Source organism: Tiliqua scincoides, chromosome 3 (assembly GCF_035046505.1).
Source record: "Tiliqua scincoides isolate rTilSci1 chromosome 3, rTilSci1.hap2, whole genome shotgun sequence".
NCBI lineage: Eukaryota > Metazoa > Chordata > Lepidosauria > Squamata > Scincidae > Tiliqua > Tiliqua scincoides.
In genome coordinates, this window is record NC_089823.1 from 7,843,418 (window position 1) to 7,856,560 (window position 13,143).

General features: G+C 46.4%; 1 pseudogene; it reads left to right on the forward strand.

The window, feature by feature from the left end:
* The first annotated feature begins 497 nt into the window (after positions 1 to 497).
* LOC136646104 (5S ribosomal RNA) lies at positions 498 to 614 on the forward strand (annotated as a pseudogene).
* The last annotated feature ends 12,529 nt before the right edge of the window (positions 615 to 13,143 follow it).

Genomic DNA, 13,143 nt, shown 5'->3' on the forward strand with positions numbered 1-13,143 from the left:
CAAGAGGACCCCTGTATTTGCAGATCCCATATCCACAGATCAGGTGCCCCCCCCCGCTCGGGGCTTCCCGGGCCTCATAATGCCTTATGAGGCATTAAAAAGGCACTTCCAGCGTCTCCATGAAACCGGAAGTCACATGTTTTGAGCTCTAGGGCTCGATCTGAGCCCTGCAGAGGCTGCGGAGTGAAGCTCCCCTCGCCTCCAGAGGTGGGGCAGGCATTGGCCCATATATGTGGTTTCCTATAACCATGAGGGTTTTCAGAATGGAACCCTCACTGATACGGGGACATGCCTGGACTGCAGGCGCCACAACATGCAGTGTAAGAGGCCCCTCCCACTCACTGTCAGAACCATCCTGGGCAGCGATGGCAACATGCAGGAGGCACTGTTTGGTTTGGTGAGCACCTGTGCGATGCCTTGGCTGACTGGAATGGCTCCGATTGCAAGTGGGAGGGGCTGCTTACACAGTGTGTTATGGCACCTGCAGTATTTGCTGTGATAGCAACTGTTACCCTGCACATGCTCGATCTCGTCTGATCTCGGAAGCTAAGCAGGGTCAGGCCTGGTTAGTACTTGGATGGGAGACCGCCGGGGAATACCGGGTGCTGTAGGCTTATACCATAGTCTTTCCATGCCTGATCTCGTCTGATCTCGGAAGCTAAGCAGGGTCAGGCCTGGTTAGTACTTGGATGGGAGACCGCCGGGGAATACCGGGTGCTGTAGGCTTATACCATAGTCTTTCCATGCCTGATCTCGTCTGATCTCGGAAGCTAAGCAGGGTCAGGCCTGGTTAGTACTTGGATGGGAGACCGCCGGGGAATACCGGGTGCTGTAGGCTTATACCATAGTCTTTCCATGCCTGATCTCGTCTGATCTCGGAAGCTAAGCAGGGTCAGGCCTGGTTACTACTTGGATGGGAGACCGCTGGGGAATACCGGGTGCTGTACGCTTATACCATAGTCTTTCGAGACTGAAGGTTGCCAACCATCTATTTACTGTTTTGCCCCCATCTAGCTATGCTACTGGAGAGAACCAGGAGTTAAGTGAGATAGAACTTTTTTCCTTGGAGGTACTAGTTTTGTTTTTTTTTGCTTTTACCTTCAGGCAGTACATAAAGGAACGCTTAGAAATGGCACCATCTCTGCCTGCAAGCTGAAGTGGTATAGTCTACTACCCCCCCTCCAGATTCTACCACCTCATTCTGCTCTATGACCAGGAGTGTCAAACCTGTTTCATACAGAGGACCGAGGTTAACATTCATGGTGCCTGCTGAGAGCCGGAAGTAACATCATTAAGCAGAAAGTGACATCATTAAACAGATGATGGCACTTTATTCTCACACAGAAATTCATTAGTTGCAAATGACAGAAGAGAAATGTGCAACCTTGTTCATATTTTCAAGATATGAGAGAGTACAATTATCATACTTAGAGAACCCAGTTATACATACATAAGACCTTTATTGGCATAGATCAGGGTGCCCAAACCCCGGCCCTGGGGCCGCTTGCGACCCCCGAGGCCTCTCAATGCAGCCCTCAGGGAGCCCACAGTCTCCAATGAGCCTCAGGCCCTCTAGAGATTTGTTGGAGCCCACACTGCTCCAATGCAACTGCTCTCAGTGTAAGGGCAACTGTTTGACCTCTCGCATGAGCTGTGGGATGAGGGCTTCCTCCACTGCTTGCTGTTTCACATCTGTGATGCAGCAGTGTCAGTGAAGGAAGTGCTGGCCTTGCTTTGTGCAAGGCCTTTTATATGGCTTGAACTACTGCAAGACATTCATTCATTCTTATAAGTTCCATCTCTAATAAATTCATTTATGTAAATTTATTCAAATTTTAAATGTAAATTAGTTCTTTCCCCCCCCGGCCCCCCACACAGAGTCAGAGAGATGATGTGGCCCTCCTGCCAAAAAATTTGGACATCCCTGGCATAGATAAAGGAAATACACTACAGCAGACATCCAGAACAAACAAAAACAATAAAATAAAACAATCATAGTCATCCAATACCCCCCTCCCCCCATTCACCATAATATAGCAGAAGACCCCATTATAATGGGGCTGAATAAATTGCTTCTAAGGCTGCATTCAGCCCAAGGGCCTTATGTTTGACACCCCTGGTGTAGACTATCTCTGAAACTGATCAGTGAAGGGTGCATTTCTTTTTTTTCTTTTTTTGTTCAGAACAAATGGAGTCTGGACAAAATGGGGCGCATTTGGTCTGGGTTCCAGGCATTCTGAAAGGAGTGACATGGGATAGTCGGCTTCAGATGGTGGTTCTACCTTGGCACAGGCTGGAAACCCACAACTCTCACAGGGTCCTGGCTGTCTCACCTTGTCCACCATTGGTGTGATGTGGAAGTTGCAGGACGCTTGACATTTCCTAAAGGAAATGTTGTGATTTTGTAAGTTGCCTTGGGTCTCTTTGGGGGGAAAGGCAGGGTAAAAATACTGTTAATAAATAAATAAATAAATAACTTCCTTAAGTTGCCTTAACTCTGCAAGGTTGTTCAAGGATGAGCTCCTGGGTGCTGAGAGATTCTTTCTTGACCTCTGAGTGGAAGGGAAGGTGTACTTGCCTGGTTCAACACTTTCTCTCCTCTCCTCCCCAAAGCCAATGTAGCTGGGATGCTCCCAGAGATGGCAGGAGGCTGCCCAAGTGGGCTGGGAAGGGCTCACCAAGCCAACTGCCAGCCCAGTGCCCAGTAAAAGGGGAGTACCACCCCCACCATGCTGTTGCTCCTACAAGTATTACTGGTTGAGAAACACTGGCCTATTTGAATAGGTGAAATTTCAAAACCCACCTGCATGTGGGGGGATAGAGCTCAACAGATCTCCCTGGCAAGGTGCCAACTCTGAAAAACCCTGCCTCTTTTACATGCCCATTGGATCTCTAATATTGATGGGAGAGAGTGCAGGTACTTATGTTCTTATGAATGTTTCCCCATGTCAAAACATCTGCACAGAAAAGTACCTGATAGCCAAGCTTTCTGTGGACTTGGAGCATTCTATGTTGGAGAGCATTCAATAATGGGATCCCTAACTGGGTTCTGCATCTAAGCCAGGATGGTTTTCCCCAAGTGATAGATCTGAATGTGTAATTCAGGTCTTAATGACCTTGGGGTTGTGGCTGAAGTCATCTGGACTCCTTGCCTGTGCCAACAAGATGAGCTGATACTGGACAACGATCAGGAATCAACAGCCTCTCGAACACTCTTGGGTGTCCTGGGCCTTTATTGCAGGATAACAAGAGCAGGTGTAGGATGACATCTCGCCCAGTCCCACACCCCAACCTCTTTCTTTCATGCAAGCAAGAGGATCTGTGCTGCATCAAGCTGCTGGGACTATAATTGGAACGGATTTAACCCATCTGCTAAATCGGCAAATGGTTCCCCTTTTTGAAGAAGGAAGCTTTTAAAGAAACTACCTTAAGAGACTAAATTACCTGGGAATAATAATTACTAAAGATCTTTAAAGTGCAATCAAATCCAGCTTTGATCTGATTTAGACTAGCACGAAGCTCGATGCAGTTAGGAAGGAGCAATTAAGATACACTCTATGGGGCAAAGCTGACTGCGCTGACAAAATAGACTCTTATCTCAACTTGCGCTCCCCTTGAAAAATATGCCTTCAACATTTCTCAGGAAATATACCCCGGAATTTCTTTAGACGTTCTGTCCAAAGTTTTTCTCTCATGTCTTCTACTAAGGCCGCAATCTATCCACGCTTCCCTGGGAGTAAGCACCACTGAGTATAATGGAACTTACTTGTGAGTAGACATGGATAGGCTTGGGCTCCAAGTCAGATTATGGGTCCAAATTGCCCAATATCTTTGATACAGTCTGTGACCATGTACACACAGGCAATTAGGAATAGATTCTCTTCATTCCGTTCCTTATATTGCTCTGTATATTCACGATGCCTTCCTCCACCTGATCTCCATATTTAAAAAGGAGAGTTTATAAAAATAATTCTTGAATTAAAGCAGGTACAGTTAGCCACAGTTTTCACTTCCTTCAGTTCAGTTGCAACTTTTCGCTCTCTGAATTACCAGTATTCGTGTGTACATTTATCAAACACTACAGAAAAGCAATCTTGACATGCATGATTGCATCAAAGATTCTTTTTGTGTGGTGTTTTATCACAGTTTTGTTTACTGGTGAGGTATTTTATGATTGCATACACGTGCTCTTGCAAAGCGCTATACAAAAGAATACGGATGCAATCTGTGACACATGGTCCAAGAAGGTCACACCTTTCCTGGGGGCCACATGTACTGCCTTGTCCCTCTTCTCTGCTCCATTGTTCGCCCCAAGGGCTTCCTCCTGGGCCTCAGAGTTGCTGTGGGGAGGGGGTTATCATGCATGAGGCAGCAGAACACCTCATGGGGGGGGGGTGATGTTCTTTTCCTCTTCCAAGGTCTAAAAAATCCCCCAATCTGCTTCCTACCCTTTCCCTTGAAACGACATCCACTCCATCACAAACCCATTTTTATACTAGGCCTGGGCGTCATGAACCCCCATAAGCTGCCCCACTCTATTGCCCTCACACTGGTCCAACCCAAGCAGGTTGGTCCACCTCATGCCCGCTGGCCATCAATGCTCCTCTCTGCCATCTGGTCCAGGGAATCTCTTGCACCACTTCTGTGGGTGGTGCCAAATCAGGAGGGCCCTGTTCAGGTGCTCTTAGCAGAAGTAGCATGATTCTGGCCATACCCAGAATGGTCAGGAGGCCACTGCCCATCCCTCACTAACGAGCACCCCAGCCTTCCTCCCCAGCTGCCCCCTGAACTAGCCAGGAGGGGGGAACCACCAGGGCCTTGCCTTGGGACACATCGGAACCCGCGCAAGGTTCAGCCATGCCACCAAAGATGTCTCTGCTGGAGGCTGTGCCTCCAGGTAAATCCAATCCAGGACACAATATCGTTTCAGTGTTTGATCAACGCACGCTGGTGCAGAAAGAGTATTGGTAAAAGGCCACATTTAAAAATCTGGCTGAAATTCTGCTTACAAGCACATTGAAAATGCCTTTTAAAAGTTTTTTTATTCCCCCCAGTGTAATACATTGGCATACACAATCCATGCAGAAGGGAAAAAGACATGAATGAGCTGAAGGATTTCAACCTTTTGACAAGCTGTGCATGCACAGTACTCTATACAAAATTCATAAATTTAAAAAAAACATGGATTTATAGAGAATTATTTATGGATCGTCTCCAACAAAGAAACAAGACCAGGTAATTTCAGAAGCCCAAGATGCTTGGGGAAACCATTGGTAGTGCTGTTACATAGTCAATATTATATTTCCTTTACTTCAAAGTGTAAAGGAGACACACAATCGTACACATGTACTTGGTGCTGAGTGCCTGCTGGGAAAGCACGGGCCAGACCAGTAATGTGACTGTTTGCCGAATTGATGATAAGAGGCCCCAGAACCACAGGCCAGGAAGGGCATCCTTTTGATTGAGGGGGGTAGTCACAGCTCCCTCCTTCATTGATCTGGCTGAGCCCTGAGAGCTCCAAAGGCCAACAAAAGCTTGTTTACTCCTTGAATTCAAATGGAGTTTTTACAGTTCCAGAATTCAAAAGGAGCCTCCTGACTTCAAACCCTACCAGTACAGCAGATTTCAAACTTTGTGACCACAACCGCTGCCTGAGAGCTCCCAACTTTGGGAAAACCAAGTTTAGCAAAGCAAAAGAAGTATCCCTGACCCCAGTGGTCCTTGCCAACCTCACAATTGGAGTCCAATAATGGAGGCTTGTTCATAAGCAAATGGACTTCTGACTGAGCTGTTGGACCCTCAACTGGGTTCTGCAATAATGGGATCAACTGGGTGTAAAAGACAATGGCAGTACTCAACTGGGGCCCTCAACCAGCAAAAGAGGATTCCTTGATTAGTTCAACCCACCTAGGATCCCATAGGGTTCCATGGGGCAAAAATATATAAAACCGCTGAGCACTAAAACCTCATGTTCTTACTTCTCCATTCCTTTCCTGCTACCCTGCCTTTCTGCCAGTTTGTGGAACAGTAATCCACTTTTGCTGCACCAGATCACCCCCAGTCTAGGGCATGCTTCATAGTTCCTTTTCTGTCTGCGAAACCCCACTTTTACTCAGTGACTGTGGGATATTGTGGCACTCTTTGGAGCCCGCAGACCACTGAGGCAAAAACTGGAATCATTGTGGACCATATGCAACCCCCCCACCCCCTGCACATTAAAAATGCAACTAAATTTGGTAGTCTATGGAGGGAGCACACAGTGCGACACTGGAAGTGCCAGCTGCAGTTATGAGTGGTCCGTTCTCCTACCCTCTCTGACCTCTCTGATGGTCCGTGGAAAAGCATCTCCTGAGCAAGCAATCCCTATGGACTACCAGAGAGGGCAAAGGACCACCCACAGCCACAGCCAACATTTCAGTGGTCCGTGGGGGAGCACTTGCTCGGTAAGGCACTGGAAGTGATAGAAGGTGGTCATCTTTTTTTCCTGAGACCTGCGGACTACTCCTCAGGGTCTTGTGGACCACCTGTGGTCTTATTCCACGGACCACAGGTTGAGAACCACTGTGCTACAGTGAGAGATGCCAGCAAGTGGCACGTGAACTGCCCTTGGCTGCTCAGTGATTACCGTATTTTTCACTCCATAAGACGCACCTATTTTTTAGAGGAGGAAAACAGGAAAAAAAATATTCTGAACCAAATAGTGTAATAAAACATTTAATAAACTATAACAGAATAACATTTGAACCATCCCCCCCTTCTTAGGTTGAATGGGATCATAAACTGGCATGAAGATCCCTGCCTTTATTAGGCTGAATAGGATCATAAACTGGCATGAAGATCCCTCCCTTTATTAGGGTGAATGGGATCATAAACTGGCATGAAGATCCCTCCCTTTATTAGGCTGAATGGGATCATAAACTGGCATGAAGATCCCTCCCTTTATTAGGGTGAATGGGATCATAAACTGGCACAAAGATCCCCCCTTCATTAAGGTCCCCAACCTGCACTCTTTTTTGCAGTATTCACTCCATAAGACGCACACACACACACACCCCACTTTTTTTTGGGGGGGGGGAAGTGCGTCTTATGGAGCGAAAAATACGGTACATCATTGTCAGGCATCTGAGGACTTCGTGCAAGGCAAGGGACTCCTAGAGGATTCTGTAGGAGGAGGGGAAGAAGAGAGCAGTGGATTTGATGGCAAGGAAAGCAGCAGGTGGGGTGGTTGAGGAAAAGGAGGAGGAAGCCAAAGGGGGGCACAGCTGGTTTCCATGGGGACAGGAGGGGCTCCAGCCAGCTCAATTTGGGGTAAGGGCTTCACCAATGCGAGTGCAGTCCAACACAAATTTTTCTTCTTAAAATCATGTATACTCTATGTAAGACAGGCAGATGAAGCTCTTCAAGAAAATGGCACCCTTAACTGAAAATGGCACTCTTGACAGTGCTGCAAAAAGAAATTAAAGGTTTCTTATGCGTCACAGAAAAAATTCTGCATGGCTTTCAAGTGTGCAGCCGTGTGGCTGATAATACCTGGCACATCTGCAAAGGATACATCTCCTGACCTTTTTTATTGAGCACGGTGATCAAAAAGTGGCTAGCCCTGTAGTAAAAGCATTCCACCTTGCTCCTACTGCCATCACAGTGAGTCACCGATTGCCGTGTGCAGTTTATGAAAGGATTTTTTCCCCTCAAGACCAGACGGTCTGCAAAATCAGAGGGTGGAGAACTGGGGTATGTTTTTGTCCGTTTCAGAACGGGCCACTGATATCTCACTGAGAGGCCAGTCTCCAGCCCAGACCTTTGTCATTCTGAATCATGTGCTTGGCAGTGATTTCCAGCTTTTTTTGTCTCATGGCACAATGACAAGGTACTAAAATTGTCAAGGCACACCATCAGTTTTTGGAAAATTGACACGGCACACAGTGCTGTTGGTGGGGGGGCTCATATCCACCAATGGTCCTATTAAAAAATGACCCTCTACCAAACTCCCGCAGCACACCTGGGGACCATTTGCAGCACATGGAGGAGATTGATGGCTGAGGAAGCTAGGTTCTGGTTTCACTTCCAGAAGATGAGCACATGCCTACTGCCCCAGAGAGGGTCTGGTTCTCCCTTTTGCACCCACATTACCTTATCAATTTGCCCAGTGTTTTGTCTGCCCTCACTTAAGGCTTGCATGCAAAGCGACGATATACCTAAAATATTGAACAAACTAAATAACATGGAATAATTCAATGCAGATATGACATCTCAACCGTCATGCCACAGTTAAAAGGCTTCAAATGTTTCTTGCAGGTGGATGTAGCAAGCTGTTTTTCTCAAAATTTACGAGTAATTCTGCAATCTTTAAGAGTCCTGTACTTAAAAATTAACCACAAATATCCTGGGCTAATTGGATAAACAATGGAATATTAGATGTAAAATGAACTCTGTTGTGGTGGAAAATTCCTTTATATTTCCCCTTTTGCAGAAACAGACAAGCTGGGCAAAATCTGCTACTGTAACTACCTTGCACGGAAATGCTAGATTAGACTTCACTTGGTCCTGGACTAGAATATTATTTCTAGGCAACCAAACTTATTAACCTTTCTTTCCCTCCTTCAGCAGCTGCAAAAACATAAAATGATGGTGAAAAAATATATTCTCAGCTGTATTCATGTGTATACTTTGTTTAGTTCTGGGTGATGCAGGTTAGGTGTAGAATGGGATTGGGCCATCAAAACACCATGAATTTAGCTTTTCTTTCATTCTGGGGGGAACTCAAAGTAGGTAGAATAAGAAAGGTACAATACAATCTTAAAGCAAAGCAAGAGAATAATAGAATGGTCCATTCCCCAAAAGGCCCTTGTGAAGAGCCAAGTTTTCATCTAGTGCCAGAAGGCAACAGAGCAATGAGAATATATCAGCATTTCTAGGGAGAATTGACTGCACCTCGATCAGTCATCCTATTCAGACCTACACACAATACCAAATCCAGGGAGCTTCCTGGTTCTGAGATTAACTGGATCATTTGCAGTCACCGAAGACATGTCTTGAGGCCCTGGCTTCCCTCTCCAGCTTCTCTGACAATTCAGTCAAGACCCTAGTGCCATTTTATCTCGATTGGTGGGTGGTGCTGGATCCATTTACGTGGGCAGGAAGGCTGCAGGAAGGATGCTCTGCTGTGTTGCCCAAGTGCTTTTTACGACTAACACTGACTGCTTAATAACATAGAGCTCCAGCTTCCTATATCTCACAGTGGTCCACCAAATGCCCCAGGGAGCACATAAGACAAGAGACCTGCATCCTGGTGCCCTACCTTGCACCTGCTATTCTGAGATCGCCTATTTCTAAAATCAAGAGGTTGCACATACACATAATGGCTTGTAAGCTGTGATGGACTTTTCCTCCAGACTGCTTTATGGCATTTGGCACCAGCAGAAGAGGTGCTCCAAAGATGGGTGGCCCATTCCTTTCTATATATAACTTTCTATATATTACCTGTTGGATCCAGAGCAGCGACGCCGCTCTCCCCTCATTTCATTCTTGCCTTTGAATGGCCAGCTGCCAACAGACACACTCTCAAGCTAATGCCAGGAGGTAGACTTTCAATCCCGGCTGCCAGAACTAGAGCCAATGGGTACAAACCGCTAGATAAGAGATTCCGATTGGATAATAGGAAAAAAATTCCTGACAGTAAGGGCAGTTCGGCTGTGGAACAGATTGCCAAGGGAGATGGTGGATTCTTCCTCACTGGAGATCTTCAAGCAGAGGCTTGACAAGTACCTGTTGGAGATGCTCTTGGAGGGTTTCCTGCTACAGGTAGGGGCTTGGACTAGGTGACATATTAGGTCCCTCCCAACTCTATGATTCTATGATTTCCAGATTATTATTTGTTTCATGTATGTGAAGTTAGGCAAATAAAACAGGGAGCCAGTTCTGAGTGTTGGAATGAGTGGCTACAGCACTGTAGGTTCCATTCAATGTATGCATTACTTCTAGAATTGGAGGTACAAAGTGAATACTTCCAAAGTCAGCTTCTGTGTATACAGGCTGAGAATCAGGAGCATGACTCCCTCCTGAAAGTTGACGAGATTTGGAAAATTCTGCAGAACCTGGAGCAGTGAAGAATCTGGAAATCTTTTAAAAGAGACTTTCAAATGCATAATTATGACAGTCACTCTCCTAAAATTCAAAGCTATTGTGATTTTTTTTAAAACATTTCCAGTTATTGTATGTGGTTAATTACTACTCCCCTACATTTCCATCTCTAAAGGCATTCAAATAGTTTTAATTCAGGGTTGCCAACTATAAATGGTTTTTTAAAAAATTTAATTGACTTAGAGCCCAGATTCTTTAAGAATGAGACTGCATTCATTATGGTTGGGTGCTTTGGACCATGGGATGCATTACGAGTGTAACTGTCATGGACCAGGAATCAGCATTTGATAGTATCTGATAATGTAGAAGTCAGTCATGTTTTCCAGGTTTCTAGAATATCAACAAATTAGAATTAAAAAAAAAAAGCAAGCTGAGAATCTGTCAATTTCAAACAGAGGGCAGATTCATAAAAATCCAATGAGATTAGACCTGAACAGTGGCATAGCTAGAGGGGGGGTGCAAAGCACTAAGTTTTGCAGGGAGCCTCACCGAAGCATGCAAGCAGCCCCCCTTAGGGCATATTCTTCCATTTTGCTCCCACTCCAGGGATAACTCTGAAGGGGAGGGGAAGGAGCTGCTTGCATGCTGCGGTGAGGCTCCCCGCGAAACTTAATGCTTTGCACCCCCTCTAGCTACACCACCGGACCTGAAGGACTGGGGGCCCACCATGCAGGTGCTCTTTTTTCTCAGCATCTACACTCTGTGAAGGGCAGGAAGAGGGGACATCAACAGTTGCACAGCTGAACGAGTTGCCTTATTATGCTGCGTTCTGGAGCCACCTGTAGAAGAAGGTTTCTGGAGGCCCCTACTTCATCAGAGGCCACCCTTTGCAGAAAGGGTGACTGGGGAAAGTGAGGAAAAAGCAAAGCACTCGGCAAGGCACATCATTCCATTGTTGCTTCACATCAAGGTGGGAACTGGATGGCTTGAGGAGTTGACTGAGAGGGCCCACCAGGGACTTGTGCTAACTTCTGACACTGCACATGTAGCAATGCACCACTCCTTCCTTCTCCCATAGCTTCAATGAGCAGCTACTCTCTGGTACCTTGTTCTCATTTACAAGGAGGGATGGAAAACCTCCACCCCTGAACAACCTTGATCTGGCAATCTAGACCAGGAGTGTCCAATCTGTTTCAGATAGTTGATCAAGAAGCATTCATGGCACCTGTTGAGGACTGGAAGCTTCGCCATTAAGCAGGAAATGATGTCATAAGTGATGAAATAAATGATGAAATAAGCTCTTTGAACTCACATAGAAACTCAATAGCAGCAAATATCAGAAGAGAAAATGCACAGAGCCCAATTATCATGCAGGGAGAGCCCAATTATCACATAGGCCACCCTTTCAGCAGTGTTGCCAAGGTGTCACTTCACAGCTCAGCAGCTGTGAGGGGTGGTCTGTGTAGTGACACCTTAGCTGAAAGGGTGCTGCTGAAAGGGCAGCCCACGTGATAATTGGGCTCTCCTAGCACCTTGGTAGTGTTGCCCTCTCTCATCCCTTGGCCTGTCCCTTCCACCATAGCGCTCCGTACATTCTGAGGCCTCCTTCTGTCTCTCCCTCCCAGATGCTCAGCTGAAAGGGCAGCTCTGGGAGAGCCCATTTCTAACAGGACCTGGATAAAGAGCTTTCAGGGGCTACTGGCCTAGAGGATGTGCTCGAATCCTCTTCCAGGCGAACCTGGACACACAGGTGCTACAACCAGAGAGACTGAACAGTTGTGCCCAGGCAATACACACAGCTACACAACTCCAGTGCATATTCTTCTGTGAGATGACTTTAGATCAGTGTTTCTCAAGGTTTGTCCTCCGCTTTATCACTTCACACAGTCGAAGTACCACTAGAAGTAATTGGTGATGACATCATTGCCAGTAACTTCTGGGCTTGGAGTCCAGATGCAACATAGCAAACACCAGTATGAGGCTCAGGGTGGACGGGAGGGACAGATTAGCATGCTTTGGAATGAGCATGCTTTTTTCAGCACAGATAAGCATGCTTTGGAATGAGCTTTGCCTGCCAAGCCAAGCCTCTGACTACTGTTTGGTGCATCACATTCCTGATCTCACTGCTGGGTGGTTAGGAGTCCAGGGGCCCTGCAAGTAACACCAGACACCACCTCAAGTACCACTGGTTGAGAACAACTGCTTTAGATCCATACTATTATTTTTATAGCTTTTTTTTTAATTGCCCAGAGTTAAGGCAGAGGAATCTTTCACAAGGGAATTGCTCTTTCAGACCAGATTGCGATCCAATCTACAACCTTCTCTTCTTTAACTTCAGATTCCCCCGAGAGAAATACAACTGTCAGATTAACTTGCGTTGGTGGGATGGGGCCTGAGGATCCAGAGCAGCGACGCCGCTCTCCCCTCATTTCATTCTTGCCTTTGAATGGCCAGCTGCCAACAGACACGCTCTCAAGCTAATGCCAGGAGGTAGACTTTCAATCCCGGCTGCCAGTGTCAATCGCAGGGAAGAGAAGAGGAGCACTGTGGTATTTTCCATCGGAATAAGCTTGACTAGGGAGCTCTTCCAACGGCACTTACTGTGTTGCTTTTGCAGGTGCAAGCGGAAGAGGAAGGCAAAGTGGTGGGCAATCAATCCCCAGCAGAGCCAATGTACACGCTTGCAATGGTTGGCCTACCTGATCTGTGGTGCTTGTGGTGGGCTCCACTTGAGAAACATCTACAGCATATTAAAAACATGTACCGTATTTTTCGCTCCATACGACGCACTTTTTCCCCCCAAAAAAGTGGGAGGGGGGAAGTGTGTGCGTCTTATGGAGCGAATACTGCAAAAAAGAGTGCACGTTGGGGACCTTAATGAAGGGGGGGATCTTCATGCCAGTTTATGATCCCATTCACCCTAATAAAGGGAGGGATCTTCATGCCAGTTTATGATCCCATTCACCCTAAGAAGGGGGGGATCTTCATGCCAGTTTATGATACCATTCACCCTAAGAAGGGGGGGATCTTCATGCCAGTTTATGCTCACATTCAAAAAATGAC